The sequence below is a fragment of the Psammomys obesus genome, unplaced genomic scaffold (genome assembly GCF_907164565.1).
Source record: "Psammomys obesus unplaced genomic scaffold, mPsaObe1.curated_primary_1811, whole genome shotgun sequence".
NCBI classification, from domain to species: Eukaryota; Metazoa; Chordata; class Mammalia; order Rodentia; family Muridae; genus Psammomys; species Psammomys obesus.
In genome coordinates, this window is record NW_026596415.1 from 1,293,854 (window position 1) to 1,312,156 (window position 18,303).

The 18,303-nt window shown below is 44.4% G+C and overlaps 1 pseudogene; it reads left to right on the top strand.

The window, feature by feature from the left end:
- The first annotated feature begins 15,035 nt into the window (after positions 1–15,035).
- Positions 15,036–15,522, top strand: LOC129669498 (centrin-2-like; annotated as a pseudogene).
- The last annotated feature ends 2,781 nt before the right edge of the window (positions 15,523–18,303 follow it).

An 18,303-nucleotide genomic window follows, 5' to 3' on the forward strand; every position in this document is an offset into this window, starting at 1 on the left:
TGGAAGAGATGGCTCAGTGGCCAGAAACACTTGCTGTGTAATCATGAGAACCTGTTAAGATCTCCAGCACCTATGTATGATACTGACACCCTACCTTCGGCACCTGCCTAAAAGGCTGCTGTAGCTGCATCAGACTCTATAACCTTATTGCTGTGGGTGAGGGGTGGTGTGGTGGAGGTGGAGACAGGAGTTTGCAGGCTGCCTGGCTAGCTCCAGATTTAATGAGAGGCTTGCTCTCAAGAGAATAGTGTGATGTGACAGAGCAGGTCACCCGTCCTTTGCTTTCTGAGAGTAAGCATCGGCACACACATTTGCATACTCATACTCTTAAAATAAAGCAAGTCTTTAAAATGCCTATAGAAAAAAGAACCGGTACTAAGGGTGGCTTTATCTTGCTGGGTTACTTCTCAACAGAAAGGTGTCAGTTCAAGGAATCATGTCTCCTCAAGGAAGCAATGCATAGCATCCAAAATAGCAGTGGTAGCCAGAGGCCTGTGAGCATGTAGAACATACAAAAGTACATTACAAGATTTTTAAAGGGAGCTAGAGAGTGGCTCAGTGATTAAGAGTGCTTGCTGCTCTTGCAGAGGTCCAAAGTTTGGTTCCTGGAACCCATGTTGGATGGCTCACAGCTGCCTGTTACTCTAGCTCTAAGGGCTCTGACACTCTCTTCTGGCCTCAATGGGCACCTATGCTCATGTTCATATGTCCTCACAAATACACACACACACACACACACACACACAAAAGTAAAAAAAAATCTTCAAAAAATATTTTAACTCTTACCTCTGGGGCTGTGGAGATGAATCAGTCCATGATGAGCTTCGTTGTAAGCACAAGGAGCTAAATTCCATCTCTGGAACTCATACACAAAGAGAAGTCGGTTGGAATGGTATCCCAGTGTGAGGGAGGCAGAGACAGGAGGATCCCTGGGGCTCTCTGGCCAGCCGCTGTGGCCTACTTGGTGAGTTCCAAGCCAATGAGACTCTGTCTCAAAAACAAGGTGTGTGTCTCCAGAGGCGCAACACCGGAGGCTGTCCTCTGGGCCCCCACACGTAAACATAGATGCACACGCACACGGCATCTCACTTCTGAGAAAGAGACTTTCTCAGGAGCCATTTTCACTCTAGAGGACACCCACAGTTCTCATCTCATGTGCATTGGCCTTTGTGTATCTTCCCCAGTGTCTTCACAACACATAAAACCTGACAAACTCCAAGAGATCAGTCTGCCTTGCTCCATCTCTGCCTCCCAGAGCCCTGGGGCTTGTTAATGTCCTTGTTGTCATAACAATGAAGACCTACCAGGTGCTAGCTGTGTGTCCGATGCTGCACATTGCCATCACTCCATTGAACTCAGTGGCACAATGTGGGGACTGTCATGTCCCTTCTGAAGACAGGGACACCCCAGTGCCCTACCATGGCATGTCATTGACTTCAGTGGCACAGCTGAGACAGACCCAAGCCCACTGGCCACACCTGTTCTACAGATGGGCTCTATTTGGTTGTAATAGCTTTTTGTTATTGATGCTTAAAAAAAAAATCTCAATTTGTTGCAAACATTAAAATGTTAGGATACTTCACATAAAGAAGCCCAATTTCTGGAGTTTCCAGGAAAAAAAAGTAGATGATGTGAATAGTGCCCTGATGAGATAATTAACTTCTTGGGGCGTAGCAAGATGAATGGAGAGGCAGTCACCACTAAACTCTGCACAGTGTTTTAGGTGTGGGGCCGGCCTAGAGAGTCGGATGGGGAGAGTCATGCTGGTCTGTTTCATGCTGTTATGACAGAATGCTAGAGGCCAGAGAATTTATCAAGCACAGAAGTTTATTTGATGTATTGTTCTAGAGGCCTCCTTCTGCGGAGGGCTTCTTGCTTTGTGTTCTATGGCAAGAACAGAAGAGCGTGTGTACCGGAGAGATGGAAGTCCCTCCCTCTCATCAGGAGTCTGCTTCCTTGATCAGTGTGTCAGTGACAAAACACCTGGCAGAGACAACTTTAGGGGGACAATGTGTATTTGGGTTCACAGTATTACAGCAGGAAGACAGTATGAAATAGTACAGCCTGCCACAGGAATGTGTGGCGTCAAGGTGCACAGGGAATGGAGAGCCAGAGAGCGACCAGAGAGCAGGTCAGAACCTGCAAAAGCCTGTTCCCAGTGACCCACTTCCTCCAGCTTTTCCTATCTCCTAAAAGCACCATAACCTTCCAACACAGCACCAGATGGGGAAACAAGAGCAGGAGGGGAGGAACAGTTCAGATTTAAGTATGACACCCACCAACACACTCCATGATCAACACTGTGTAAACCCGAGGACAGTGTCCTTTTTGACCCAACACAGTCTAAAGATCCCACCTACCTGCACTGCTTCACTGAAGACTAAGTTTGGAGATTTGTGCAAAGTAGCAGTAAAAAAAAAGAAAAGAAAAACAAAACCAAAACCAATGCATGATAGAAGCTGTGTAGGGACCAACTGGCATCTTGTAGAGGAGGGAGCCTTTCCTGGGCTGGACTCAGGTGTGGTTGAAAAGGGAGCATGATGAATAACACTTTTATCACTCTGGGTCTGTTTCAGCATCTGGGGTTTAAAAAAAAGCAAAATGCAGATGTAACAATTTTATTCATATTACTTAGAAGAGTACAATAGTTTCAAGTACAATAGTGGTCAAATTAGGACAAAGAAACAAAGACCAAGATAAATAGGTAGGTAGGTAGGTAGGTAGGTAGGTAAGTAGGTAGATGGATAGGTAGATAGATAGATAGATAGATAGATAGATAGATAAATAGATAAGTAGATAGATAGAGGTACTCCATATAGATACAGATAGATGAGAGATAAATGGGTGACTGATATGATTAATAACTAGATAGTTGACAGATGAATGAATTACAGAAGATAGGTAGACAGAAGATAGGTAGGTGATTGATGATAGAGATGTAGATAGATACATTGATATTTGATTTGATATAGGGAAAATTGATTGATAGATGGAAGACTGCTTGATAGAGGTTAGATAATTGGTTATGGAAGGGTAGTTGATGGGTAAATAGATAAACATGTCATGTGTTACATCACAGTATTACTCAAACTTATTATCTGTGATTTAATGATTGAAAATATTTTAGTCATATCTGTGCTATCTACACACAACCATTTTTTGTCATAGTTCCCTAAACTATACACTGTGGCGATTATAAGTGTTTGCTTTGTGTTGGGTATAAGCACTCAGAAAAGGTTCAGTGTAGACTTTAGCTGTAAGGTTCACTGTAGCACTTTATATCAGGGACTTGAACATCAATTCATCTTGGCATTGAGGAGAGTCCTTGGAACCAGTGCCCTACAGAGACACAAAGGACGACTGTACTTTCTTTGGTTTTATCTATTTTTTTATTTTTTATTTTTTTTTACAATTTATTCAATATATATCCCGATTGAAGTTCCCTCCCTCAACTCCTCCCAGTCCCAACTTCCCTCCTTCTTCCCACCTACCCCTTTCCCCTAGTCTACTGAGAGGGGGAGTTCTCCTTCTGTGCCATCTGCCCATAGCTTATCAAATCTCATCAGGACATCGCCAGGAGCAAGTGATCAAAGAGCAGGCAATCGAGTTTATGACAGAGACAGCCCCTGCTCCCCTTACTTGGGAATCCACGTGGAGACTGAGATGCCTGTGGGATACATCTGAGCAGGGGGTCTAGGTCCTCTTCATGCACAGCTTTTGGTTGGTGCATCAGTGTCTGGACCCCTGAGCTCAGGTTTTTTAGCTTTGTTGATTTCCTGGTGGGGATCCTGTCAATTCCGTGTCCTTCTATTCCCCCTTTCTACCATAAGACTCCCTGCACTCTGCCCAAAATTTGGCTGTGAGTCTCAGCATCTGCTTTGATTCCCTGTTGGGTGGAGCCTTTCAGAGGACCCTCTATAGTAGGTTCCCATCCTATTTCCTCTCTTCCACTGCTTCTGGTGTCTATCCTGTTTGCCATTCTGAATGAGATTTAAGTATCCTCCCTAGGGTTCTCCTTGTTGTTTAGTTTCTTTAGGTCTATAAATTTTAGTGTAGTTATCCTATATTATACGGCTAATATCTGCTCATAAGTGAGTGTATACCACGTGTGTCTTTCTGTTTCTGGGTCATCTCACTCAGGATGACATTTTCTAGTTTCATCCATTTGTCTGCAGATTTCATCATTTCCTTGTAGTATTCCATTGTGTAAATGTGCCACATTTCTGTATCCATTCCTTCGCTGAGGGACATCTAGGTTGTTTCCAGATTGTGGCTATTACAAATAAAGCTGTTGTGAACACAGTTGAGCAAATATCCTTGTTGAATGGCGGGGCATCTTTTGGATATATGCCCAGGAATGGTATAGCTGGATTTTGAGGTAGTGATATTCCCAGTTTTCTGAGAAAGTGCGAGATTGATTTCCAAAGTGGTTGTACAAGATTGCACTTCCACCAGCAGTGAAGGAGGGTTCCCCTTTCTCCACATCCTCTCCAGCATGTGTTGCCACTTAAGTTTTTTTTTTTTATATTAGCCATTCTGATCCGTGTAAGATAGAATCTCAGAGTCTTTCTGATTTGCACTCCCCTGATGACTAAGGATGCTGAGCATTTCTTTAAGGGTTTCTTCACCACTCGAGATTCCTCTGTTGAGAATTTTCTGCTTAGCTCTGTACCCCATATTTTAATTGGATTATTTGGTTTGTTGGTGTCTAATTTCTTGAGTTCTTTATGTATTCTGGATATTAGCCCTCTGTCAGATATAGGGTTGGTGAAGATCCTTTTCTAGTCTGTAGGCTGTTCCCAGTCTATTGACAGTATTTTTTGCTTTTCAGTTTCAGGAGGTCCCATTTATTGATTGTTGATCTTAAAGCCTGAGCAGTTGGTTTTCTTTTCAGGAAGTGTCTCGAGTTTGAGGCTCTTTTCCACTTTTTCATCTTAAATAGAGAAATACTTTTCATTCAATCATGTATCTGGTGTACTATTTTTAAATACACATCAATCTGTATTATTATTAAAATGATGACTATTTTCTATGTATCAAAGTATGGAGAATATGGATCTAATGAAATCCTATTCCTTACCTATCGACAATTGAAGAGAGGTACACAGCTACATGAGCCTCACCTGAAGTCTGCAGGTGTCACAAGAAAGGTGTGTGTGTGTGTGTGCACGTGCTCATGTGTGCACAGGTATATATGTGTGTGGACAGCCTTGAGTGTCATTCCACAGGTGATATCCACCTTAAATTTCTTTGAGACAGGGTTTCTCAGTGATCTGAAGCTCACCAGGTAGTCAGCCTGGCTGTAGGAAGCCCAGGGTGCCTGCCTTTCTCCGCTTCTCTAATATGGGATTTAGGCGCATACTTCCACATCCAGATACTCTCCCCTGTCGGTTCTGAGAATCATGTCCAAGCACTTTATCAACTGAGATACCTGCTTAGCTACTCCCTGCAGGTTTCTTAATGTATAAGTTCATCAGTGAGGGAGCTGCTGGCCTTTGGGGGCAGGAGAATTCTTTGAGTTTGTTCTGAGCATTGCAAGATGGCCTGCCATTGTATACCAGCAGTGAGGTCTCTAGAATCACAACGGCACAAACTCCTGACCTCATAATCAAATACCCAAGCTAAGGGGAGGGAAGATGGTTTAGTGGGTAAAGTTCTGCTCTTGAAACACGAGGACATGGATTTGAACCCACAATAAAACCAGATATGGTAGTGTACTCTGTAATCCAATGTCCCTACAGAAAAATGAGAGACAGATGATAAGGTCCCCGGAAGCTCACAGGCCAGCTAGCCAGGCATTTGTGATGGGAAACAAGAGACACTGACTCAAACCATGTGGAAAGCAAGGACAGATGCCTGTGGTTATAGCTCTAGGGTGTCTCTTGTCTCCAGGTCCCATGCTCAGCCTCCCTGGCTCTCTAATGCTTAGTGTTTTACTAATGTGTGCTGTATGCTATCAGGTTCTCGGAGGGGTTCCGCTTGACTCCTCAGTGGCTTTGAGGTCTCCTCATGGGAAACGTAAGGTTACCAACCCACCAACCCAGGATCCAGGCTGCTGGATCTGAGGGAGTTTCTCAACTAGTCTATGGCTCTGTCTCCTTTCTGTAAAGTAATGATGGTGTACTTCCAACCTCCAGAGGCTGGTGGGAAGGTAACTAGAGTGAGCAGGTACAGGGCCTACAGTGGCATATGGCCTGGAGTAGGCAAACAGCTTAACTAAATTTTCTGAGCTGTCTCTCATTTGTGTTGCCTACAATGTTCAGCCATGATCCTTGCATAGCCTCAGTGCATCCTACAAGCAGTCTGAGAGGTTTGTGTTATCCTGTTTCACAGATGATGAAATGAAGGCAGAAAGAGGTGGCCTTCGTGGCAACACACATCTCCCACAATCAGAAACTAGCAGAACCAGAGCTTGACCTGAATGTCTCTGACTGAGCAGAGGAGCGCAGAGGAGGGCAGAGAGGGCAGAGGGCAGAGGGCAGAGAGGGCAGAGAGGGCAGAGGGCAGAGGGCAGAGGGCATCATACATCATCCAGGGTGTTGGCAGACTGCAGTGATGTGGCTAACTGCAATACATTTTAGTTTTCTTACTGAAAAACAAGGGCTTTGGTCCAATTTCCTTGTGTGGCTTCTGGTGGCACACAGAAGCCTTCTGAGTCTTGGCTATTCAGTAAGATTCAGAAATCTGGGCAGAGCAGAAGGCAGCAGAAAACCACACTCTCAGACCAGGAACACTGAGTTCCTCTCCTCTCTGTGCCAGGTGAAGTTGGCCTGCTGGCCAATCACAAGCATGCTCACTCCTCCCTCCCCACCATGCCTGGGCATCTACCCGACTCTTGGGGCATCTGAGGACACACAGGATGTTATCTTGGTCTGACAAAGCCACTGGGTCTAGATCGCTGGGGCCCAGTTTCCAGGGAATGCATCTGGTGAGACTGCAGGTAACCCAGATAGACAGTTTGTATTCTCCTTAAAGGATATTTCCCACAGGACCACAGGCAAGTACAGCTGCCTCATCCTGATGGGAAAGTGATTCCCAGAGATGGCATAGCGGGTGGCAGGAGCAGTTCCTGAAGCTAAAAACATCTGCAAATGTCTGTGCCCTTTTCTACCTGTGCAGACATTAAATGATGATGGTGCCCCAACATGATGCTTAGGGCTTTCCCTACAGTGTATATACTCATATTTAATACTCTCATAGTCTTATGAGCAGGCGGCTTTCACCTGCATTTTACTTTATGTGATTTTGTTTGTTTATTTTGGAGATCAAACTCTTGAGACTCACGCATGCTTGGGCAAGTGCTCTACCACAGAGCTTTCATCCCAGGTTTTTTTATATTAACTTTTGAGAGGCTCAGCCAATTTACGCAGGACACACTCAGTAGCCCAGGCAGACCTTCAACTCCTGATCCTTCTGCCTCAGCTTCCTAAGAAGTGGAGATTGCAGGCTTGTGCCATCAGGACCAACTCATCCGTACTTTAGAATAGACTCTAAGACCTTAAGTAAGATGTCCATACAATAAAGAACAGAGTTGGAATATGAATCCTGGCAGCCTGACTTATTACCAATGGGTTGTGTCTCACCCTGGCCTCACTGGCTGCTCTTTTCAGGTTTCTGAACCCCTCAGACATCACACTGAGGCCTGGTGTGACTTGCTTTCAGGTGGATACAAAGGAGAATTCTGCCAAGGACCAATAGGAAGAGCCAATCCATTCAGAATGCTAGAGCTGGCTTTCATTGGCACCTGGTGTGCCCCTTACAGAAAAAAGGTAAAATGTATCATGTGCCCTGAAACAAAAAGGCCTAACCCTGAGCTCTTGACTTTAACAACACTAATCCTCACAGGAGTCTGGCAAGCTAAGAGGATATGATACCCAGTTAACAGATATAAGCAAAGAGGTTCCAATGGGGCGAAGCAACTTGTCCCAACTAGGAAGGAATCCAAACTCAAACCCAACGGGCTCTTGAGAGTGGAGAGGGCAATAAACTCAGAGCTTCAGGCAGCTTGCTGGAGGGCCCTTATGCCCAGCCTAGGTCAGAGTGGAACCCTGGAGCGATCTTGCCTGCTGTCAAGCCTGGGCCAGCTTGTGTCTGATACCTCACCACCTATTTAGGACTCTTCTAGGAGTTGCCAGCTCTGCCACTCATCCCCCTATGACAAGAGACAGGAGCCCTTCTCAGCCAGGGGCCCAAGCTCACGGTATTACAGAAGGGGCCCTGAGCATGAGGACCCAGGTCTGCTCTGTCTCATCTATGCCCAACTGCACAGGATCTCCATGTATCCAAGAGTCCCATGTCCCCTTCTATTTGCTGTACACGGTGTAAGGCATGGGAAACAATAGTAATCCAGGACTGGCCCACAAAGACAACTTGCCCATTTTAATCACCATATATTGTTATGTCACTGTCCCCAAGCTTTTATAAATAAGCTACCTTAAAGTTTTGAAAGTTCTTGAATCTTGAAATAGGTTTAGAAGCTGTTGAAATCATAGTCCCCATGTGGCTCTGCTCTTTTCACCTGGGCTTAGGTGTTCAAAGCAGGGCCTTTTAAGCAGAGGCGACTCTGGTGGAATCACCCCTTACACGTGTTCAGCTGCTCACACGCAATCACTGTTTTCCTGCAGTCACTGTCCCTTTTTCAATGGAGCACACTCTAGAACTTCATCCTGCAGACAAGTCAGCACTGTCCTTATCACGATCAGTATTAGGACTCCACCTGCCACCACCAGGGACTCTACCATTGTCTTCCTTGACCTCACTTCCCATCTGCCCCCTTGACTGTCACGCTGCTCACACTGGTCCCAATCCTAAACCCTGCATACCACTGTTGACAATATTATTTTTTCATTTTGAGATATTTAATAAAAATGACATCATGTAGTATTTAATCTTTTTTATTGGATTTTTTTTTTCTCTTGGCATAATGTCCTGGAGAGCTAGCCAAGTGGTTGAATATATCAATGTTAATTCCTTCCTGTTGCCAAGTAAGAGCTGGTTCATTCACTTGTCTGTTGAAGGTCATTTGGGTTGTTTCTGGTTTGAAGTTATTACCAATAAAGCTGCTATGGCAGTTCGTGAACAGGGTTCAGCACAACATGCACTTCCATGCTTAATAGGAATGTACAGGAAGGCAACGTCTGGGCCTCAGGGAACGTGCACATTTTAACGTTAAAAGGGCATCACTGTTGCTATGGTTGTGTGTGTGCACAGGCCATGCTGTGCACACGCAGATCCTAACACAGCTTTGTGCACTTGGTTCTTTCATTCCGCTTTCACCTTGAGTTCCAGGGATGGAGCTGACATCATCAGGCTTGCACAGCAAGCACTGTAACCTCTTAAACCACCACTGTGGTCCCTGTATGTCTAAAATGTAAGAAACTGCCAGGGGCTGTACTTAAGAGCTGTTCTTGGAGAGGGCCCAAACCTGGCTCCCTATGGCAGTGCATAGCCATCCAGAACTCCATTTCCAGGGGATATAATGCCCTCTTTTGACCTTCTGAAGCATGAGGCATGCATGTGGTACACATACATACCTACAGACAAAATACTCATACATATAAAACAAAATAAATAAATCTAAAAAAAGTACAACCAAATTTGTTTCAAGTTGCTACATATGTCTAGATTCCCACCAGCAATTCACAAAAAACAGAGTTTGCCAATTCTTCCTAGGTCTGAAAAGTGTTTGGTTCATACTGGTAGCTGCTTTATTTTGCATTTCTTTCATGGCCAAAGGCACTGCACATCTTTTTATATGCTTATCTAGACTTCATGTGCCTCTTTATACCTTTGACCCACTTTGGAATGGTATTTAAAAAAATTTTTTTTTTTTTTTAAATTTGGGACCCATATATGTACGAGTGCTTGTATGCCACTGTATACACATTGAGGTGAGAGGTCAATTTGTAGGAGTCAGTTCCCCTCCCTACACCATGTGGAACTTGGGGCTCAAACTCAGGTCTCCAGGCATGGCAGCAAGTACCTTTACCCACAGAGCCATTTCCAAGGCCCTGGAATTGGGGCATTTAGTTAAGTTTTAAAAGGCTTTGCATGTTCCTGTTTTTATTGGTTGGTTTGGGTTTGGGTTTTGTTTTTCCTCATAGGCTATGACAATGTTTCCAGATTCTTAACTGGTTCTTCCAGAAAACTAAGGTTTTGAAGTTTGGTGAAGTTCAACTTGCCATGTTTTTCTCCTTGAGATTGTGCTTTTGAAGTTGTATTCAGGAGTGCTTCAGCTAACATGAAACCATGAAACTTTTCTCTTACATTTTCTTTAAAATCTTTATAGTTTTACATCTTACATTTATATCTATGACTCATTAGGAGTCAAGTTTTGTGAGGTTTCATTTGAGCTTGTATTTTTGTGTTTTGCTTCATGAAAATAGTATTCATCTCCACTTAGCTCTACCAGTACGCGATAATTTTCTCATCAGTATGTTATAAATTTCATTTCATTAACTTTATTAGCTTTACTAGGTTTTGGGTGATTATAAATGACATTGTAATTTTCCTTTTGGACCTAATTGCTCATTGGTTGCAAAGTGGAAGCAGTTTAAAATGATTGATTTTTGTGTGTTAATCCTATGTCTTATGGTGTCGTTGTACTCATTTGTCAGTTCCAGGAGTTGTTTCTTATTTTTGAGATTTCTCAAAGCTCTTCCGGGAATGCCCTGCCTCTCTGTCGTACAGATCTCTGCATCTCTGCTCTAAGACACTTGGGCTTTGCAGCTGCCCCGCCAGTGTTCTGGGGTCACAGAGCCTGGCAAGGGAGAGCAAGGAGCATAGACTATGCCTTAGGGCTCTTCCCTACTTACAGTCAGACTGGGGCAGGGATTACACGAAGGCTCTCAAGGCATCCCCACTCTTTATGTGGTCTTAGTTCATGGATGGTGCCTGCTGGACCTGGAACACAAAGGGACCAAGACTGAAGTAACCATGAAGCTTCATCTCTCTGTGGCTACTGTCTGAGATTCCTTTATGTGGCAGTAATAAAACACCGATTAAAAAATACAAAAACTCAGGAGAAAAAGGTTTATTTGGCTCATACTTTCAGGTCATGGTCCATCATTGTGGGAATTCAGGATAGGAACTCAAGAGCTGAAGCAGAAATCACAGAGGAATGCTGTTTTCTGGCTCCTTATGGCTTTCTCAAATAGCTTTCTCATACAGCCCAGGACCACTTGCCCCATGGGTGGCTCTGCCTCCGGTGGGCTGGTTCCTCCTATGCCAGTCAGCAATGTCTGACAGACATGCCCACAGGCCACTTTAATTAAGATAGTTTAGTTAGATCATATTTGACTGGGATGCACTGATACTGAAGGAACAGAGCTGCACGCTGTTCTAAGCCCAGCTTAAAACTTTTATGACCAAGTTCTCTTATTTTTACATGTTAAGACACGAGCTCTAATATTGCTATCTCATGAACATTCCAGAAAAGGAACAGCTGTATAGCACAGTGACTAACCCCACTCACATAGCTCAGACTTCCAGGAGTCAGATTCCAAAGCCACTGGGTGATGCTGGAAAAGTTACTCAACTTCTCTGTGCACCACTTTCCTCCTCTATAAAAAGCATAATAAGTTCAGGAACTACAGAGATGGCTGGGTGGGGGAAGAAGTTGAGTTTGGACCCTCAGCACCTGTGTAAAAAGCCAGGCATGGTGGTGCCCGGGGCTGGGAAATAGAGGCAGGTGGATTGCTGAGGCTCCCTGACTGCCCAGCCAGTCCAGGCTAAGTAGCAAGCTCCAGGTCAATGAGAGACCCTGTCTTAAAAAACAAGGTAGGGGAGAGACCCGATGTCGACTTCTGACCTCCACATATCCCCACCTGTGCAAGTAAACTTGCATGCATGCACAACACATGTACACATGTTCACGAGTGTACTCTCACACGCAGATTTTTAATGCCTTATAAAGTACAAGTGAAATTGTAAAAATACGATAACTAAAAAACAGACACAGTTCTATATTTGTGTCTTGCACCATGTGTGAGGAGTGTTGCATCTTTCTGACTCAGTGGGGACTTAGGCCACTCAGATATTGTGATCCTGGAGATCACTATGGCCATCCCTCCTTCTCCCTGACTTCTTGGACAGGTGTGTCTAAAGTATCTTCTGAGAAGTCAAACTGCTGGGTCAGGAGATGTGCTCATTCTTGACTTTAATAACTCCTGCCCACACTGCACTCCAAGGAGGCCATATCCATTTACAGGTCTGGGCATTTCACTTCTGCGCATCAACAGCAACACCTGATACTGTCAGACCTCAGGCCTTCCCTCTTCAGAAGGGACAAGCAGGGAGCATGGCATCCGGAGGAGCCAGCCTTCATCCTCAGGGAGACCATGTGCTTATGAATTCTTCATAATGGACAGTGGCTTGTAAGCAACTCCTCTCTACCTGACAGTTCCGATGCATTTCCCATCTGTCATGGGAGGAAAACACACCTGCGCACACAAAGAGGAATCACCATTACTTATGTAAAGAGGTCTGGGAAGGACCAGCAGGAGACAGGAATGCGGTGGTTGGTGGTGAGGTGGAGGAAGGGCTGCAGCAGCTGCCAGGCTCCTAAGCTCACTTCTTTACACTATTCTTCTTTTTAACGTATTGATTTATTTTTCCAAACACTCGTTCATTCATTCACAGGCTTTCCTCAAGCTCACTATACAGTGGAGGATGAGGATGGCCTTGGACTTCTCATCCTCCTACCCATAACCCCAAGTTCTGAGACTGTAGGTGTGGACCACAACACTCACTTCATGAAGTGATAGGGATGGTGGATGCTCCTGAAACACAGCTTAGTAATTTGCTCAGGGTCACAAATAAATAGATAAGTTATGAACTAAGAACAAGCAACTGGCTCCAGAGTCTGAATCATTAATCATCCCTGATGTAACTGCCTCTTTCTGCTAGGGACTTCTCCAGGTTTACACATGACACAGGAGTGCTCCGAGGAACCCGTGCACGTGGCAGCAGCACTGTCATATGTGTCAGATGAGCTGATAATTTTCCTTGCTGCATCTAAGTTTATATAAGATGAACGTGTAAGATCGGGTAATGGCAAGGTTGTGAAGCCCTGGCTCTCACTCTGCCTCAACCGAGACAGAACTGGAACTCAGGAAGTTAGGACCTTTGCCCCCAGTTACTGTGAAAAGTAGCAGTGCAAAACTATCCCATAATTTTGCCTCCTTGCTGGGTGTGGTAGGTAGGGGGTACCCCAAATATGTACATATTTTAGTTTCTGGAACCTAGAAGTTGAGTTGTATTCCATGGCAGACATTTTGCAGTATGGTTAAGGTTATAGATCTTAAGAAGATTGTCCTACTGGTTCAGTAGACTCACAGGAGCTCCACCAAGCAGAGATCAGGCTGGGCTGTAGAGTGGTTCCTTAGCACACATGGGACCTTAGATCCATTTTCAGATACTCTTGAAAAATAAAACAAACCCAAAGAGAAGAGAACTTTCTGTGACTGGTGCCAGAGAGGGTTAGCGGGAGAGGTCAGAGGGTTGGAGTGAGCAGCAGCCACTACGCAATTTCTGCAAAGCTTACTGGGAAAGCGTGGGAGCACCCAACAGCCTAGGCATGGAGGAGGCCAGGAAACCAACCTTCAGCTGTGCATGACCTTAGGCCTACAACTGTTTGAAGGGAATTCAGCCTGCAGCATGACCTCAGAAGCAGACCTTTTCTAGAGCTTCCCCAAAGAAGTGCAGGCCTGTGAGATGCTAAGCAGGGAACCCCTTTGTCCCTGGACTTCTGACCTCCAGAAACATGACATCATAGATGTGCTTGGGTTTAAGCTGCTAAATATGTGGCAATATACTATGGCAGCAAATAGGAAATGAAAAATCCCTTATTGGTGTTCAGCACATGGCAGGTGACTGGCTGGGCCTGAAGGCCACAGACTCTTGGCAGGGCTTGATCTAAAAATACCTCCTTCCCTGGCCTGCCAAACCCACTGATATTTCCACTGTTAGAGCCACATTTTGAAAGCGAAGCATTTTCTCTATAAAGGTCTTGATGTTAAACTCACACATCATCTAAGGTGAGGGCCTGAGGTGTAGTAGATAAAGATGATCACTGCCAAGCCAGAAGACCTGAGTTAGATTTCTAGGACCTACATAGTGGAAGGAGAGAAATGACTTTTGCAAGTTGTTCTCTGGCCTCCACATATGCACAGCATGATGGTGTATACACACACACACACACACACACACACACACACACACACACACACAGTGTTTTACTCACTTTTGTAATGTCATGAAAAACATAATGGCAGGGAACATGGAAGTAAACAGACAGGCATGGTGTTGGAGTATATACTATATACATATAGTATATGTACATATATGTACATGTGTGTATGTATGTACATCTATATGTATATGTGTGTATACATATATATTAGTTTTTGTCTCTCTATGTATACCTATATGTATATGTGTGTAGATATGAATATATATACATATACATATACATATGGGTTGAACTCAGGGCCTCATGTGTACTAGGCAAGTGTTCTACCATTGAGCTGCATCTCCAGTGAATGCCTGGCTTTGGGATTGATCTCAGGTCCTCAGGCTTTCCAGGCAAGCACTTTTACTGACTGACATTTACTGCTCTCTATCAAGCATAGTGCAGGCTCTAGGAGCCCATATCCTGGTCCAGGATGTCCCCCTCTCCCTCAACACCTTTCTTCTTTCTTTACTCCATGAGGTAAGCACCAATATCACACACTCTGACTGCTGTCTGTGCTGTCTCATTACAGGCCCAGAAACAAGAGAGCCAAGAACTGTGCACTGAAACCCTAGAAACCATGAGCTAAATTGCTCAGGTCAGGTATTATGTCACAGCAGTAAAAATGTCGACAAAATTATCAATACATTTTGCTTTTAGAAGGTATAATAGGTAGCTCATAATGCTCATCTATAAGTCAGATATGGAACCGTGCTAGACCTAGAGTTAATGAGATTGGAGAGAGTAACCAATGAAGCTAGAGTACGCTGTTGCCTTAACACCCAGTTGTAGCGTCCCTTTGGTGATGGCCTCTAATTTTAGGAAGACAAACATGGCATCTAGTGGCCAGAAAGAAAGGGTGAACTTACTGAAGAACAGAAACAGGAAACCCTGGAAGCTTTTGATCTCTTTGATGTTGATGGAACTGGAACTATAGACATCAAGGTCCCTGGGCTTTGAACCCAAGAAAGAAGAAATCAAGAAAAATGACAAGTGAAACTGATAAAGAAGGAACAGGAAAAATGAACTTTAGTGACTTTTTGACAGTAATGACTCAGAAAATGTCTGAGAAAGACATCAAAGAAGAAATCCTGAAAGCTTTCAAGCTCTTTGCTGATGATGAAACTGAAAAAATACCCTTTAAAAATCTGAAGTGTATGGCCAAGGAGCTAGGTGAGAACTTGACTGATGAGGAGCTGCAGGAAATGGTTGATGAGGCTGATCAAGATGGAGATGGAGAGGTCAGTGAGCAAGAGTTCCCATGCATCATAAAAAAGGCCAGCCTCTATTAAGATTAGCGTTGCTTTTTCTACTGCAAGCATGTGTGAGTAGATTTAGTGCCTGGCATTTTGTGAAATAAGGCTTTTGATAGCCTCCCCCCAACCTCTGGGGTCATTTTAGCCATGACCTTGAATGTACTTTTGACCTTTGGAAGTGTTCTTTGATATTAAGTTCTTTGTCCATTTACCTGCTGACTAATTCAACAGGGCAGAAGAAGCGCACAAAGAGTGGGGAAAAGGGTCTGAAAGTGTGACGCTCCATCTGCCATTACTTCATGTTGCTCATGCATTTCCATATAGCTACAAAGTCACAACGGCTTCTTAGATGTCCAGGTATCCATGTCACCATACGCAGTGGTTCTAAAATGGTTTCGGTTTTTATTTGACACCAGAGTACAGTTTTGTTTTGTTTTGTTTCTTATAAAACTCAATGAACACTTGCCGTGGCATTTGAATGTGTGTTAATGCATTTGCTTTGTCTTAAAAAATAAAGCCTTTCTTAATTTAAGCTTTCAAAAAAAAGAAAGAAAGAAAGAAAGAAAGAAAGAAAGAAAGAAAGAAAGAAAAACAATGAAGATAAAATAACCAAGAAGGTGACGATGTGCCCGTGAGTCTAAGGTGCCCACCTCATGCTGCTCAGTCTGAGCCGTGCACCAGCCAAGGCTTTGCAGAAGCCTACCATGTTAGATGCCATCATCTGTGGGGGCCCTATAAACACCACAGCCAGCAGAGAAATGATCCACATGAGGCAAGAAGGAAATGGGACTCAAACTGCTAGACACTGTCCGTGGGCAGGTTAGTTTAGACATATTTAAGTACCTGACCGCTTTCAAAAAACGTTTCCTGGTCACTGCATCGAAATTCTTACGAAGGACATGTGACCTTTTTCATAAGGATGGGTTCTACAGCTTAAGGCCTAGGGGAGGATCTCGTGCGGTCATCCTAGAGGTCACCAAGCTGCACAGTGTATGTGACATTTCCCCTAGGAATGGGTTCTGTTTACAAAGGAACAAAGCATCCTTTCCACCGAAGAAACAAGCCTGTGTGCTTAACACTCCTGGTTCCCCTAGTGCTTTCTGTGAGCATGGGACCTCGTGCCCTCTGCAGTTACTCTCTTCTTATACTTTTGGAAATTGAGGAGTAGAGCAGTCAAAGGTCCTGGGACTGGGAAAGGCGGAGCTGGGGTTTATAAGAAGCAATTTGGTCTGCAGTCCCTGTTGTTTGTCAAAGCGGGCTGGGAGACCTTTGGCGTCATAGGCAGTTAAATGACCACCCTGCTGGAGGGTGGTCATTTCCTTCAGGGTGTAGTCCTTGGCAATTTGCCCACATCCCACTGAACACCTCCCGCCTATGCCTCACAGAAGCAGCACTAATTAAATTCAGAAGACAAATTGAAACAAACAGGCATAGAAATGGGAGGGGTAATTATTGGGAGGAAGGGGTTTGGGGAAGCGTGAGGGGGATAGCAGGGTTACATGGAATGAAAAGAATGAATATCACTATGTACCTGCATGAAATTGTCAAAGCATTAAAAAAATCAGAGACAAAAATCTGTAGTCATTAGGCTCTATTTTGTCACACACACACACACACACACACACACACACACACACACACACACACAATTTACTTTATTTACACCCTGAAACAAGAAATAAAGGAAAAAACCCTTTAGGCTGAGTGTAGTGGGGCACACCTGAAATCCCCGCATTCAGTGAGGCAGAGGCAGGCGGATCTCTGTGAGGCGGAGGCCAGCCTGTACAAAGAGAATCTAGGACAGCCAAGGCTACAGAGAGAAACCCAAAATAGAAAAAAGAAAAAAAGCATCAAAGGGTGGGCAGGAAGAAATGGCTCACCAGGTGAAGGACTTGCAGTCTCAGCCTAAGGACCTGAGTTCCACACCCAGTATCTGTGTAAAAAGCCAGCTGTGGAGCTGAGGAAATTTAGACAGCACATCACTAGGCTAGCTAGACAGCAAGTCTAGCCTAATCCTTAGGCCCCAGGCCTCACTGTCTCACAAAGCAATATGACTGGCAATTGAAGACAAACACAGTGTTTGAGGTTGGTTTCAGGTCTCCACAATCATGCTCCTGTACCCATGTATACTCACATCCCACTACTCTGCCCACAGATCTCTGGATTTCATACTCTGAGGAAGGACTGCTAACCTAGGATTGAGGGTGAGTTTCAGGAGGTGCATTCCTGAAATTATATGCAGCTATTTATATGGCTACAAGAGTATGTTTTCTTTGGAAAGAAAATCCATCAGTTTAAGCTCTCAAAGGATTAGAGAACCTAAAAAGGGGTTGAATTACTGATTTAGGATCATGAGTAACTTTGGTTCATGGAAGCCATGGCATGGACTAATGGATTGAAGACAGATGGTTATGGAGAATGAGCTGCCGATGGGGGGTCCTTTCTAGAATATTATTATCTGGGAAGAGCAAGGGTGGATTAAAGGGAAATGTCTTAAGATGAGTGAGACTTGGGCATGCTAGTTTGTTAAAGTAAAAGAGAGAGAGGGCAGGAAGTATGGAGGAAGGGAGGGGGAAGGGACAGACCGAGACTCATCATGAAGAATCCAAGAAAGTAAAGCAAGACTTACAAATAAAGAGCAGTTTCCCTCCTAAGTTCCTCAGCTCCCCCAGGAGTAGAGCTGAAGAGCTTTTCCCACCTGTCTGCCCCTGTCTCATTCTCACTGTGGGTCAGGCTCTCGCCAGCAGCCCATTCTTGCCACAGAACAGAACCAATGAACCATGGAACATCCTGGCTAAACTGATTGTCAGCTTGATC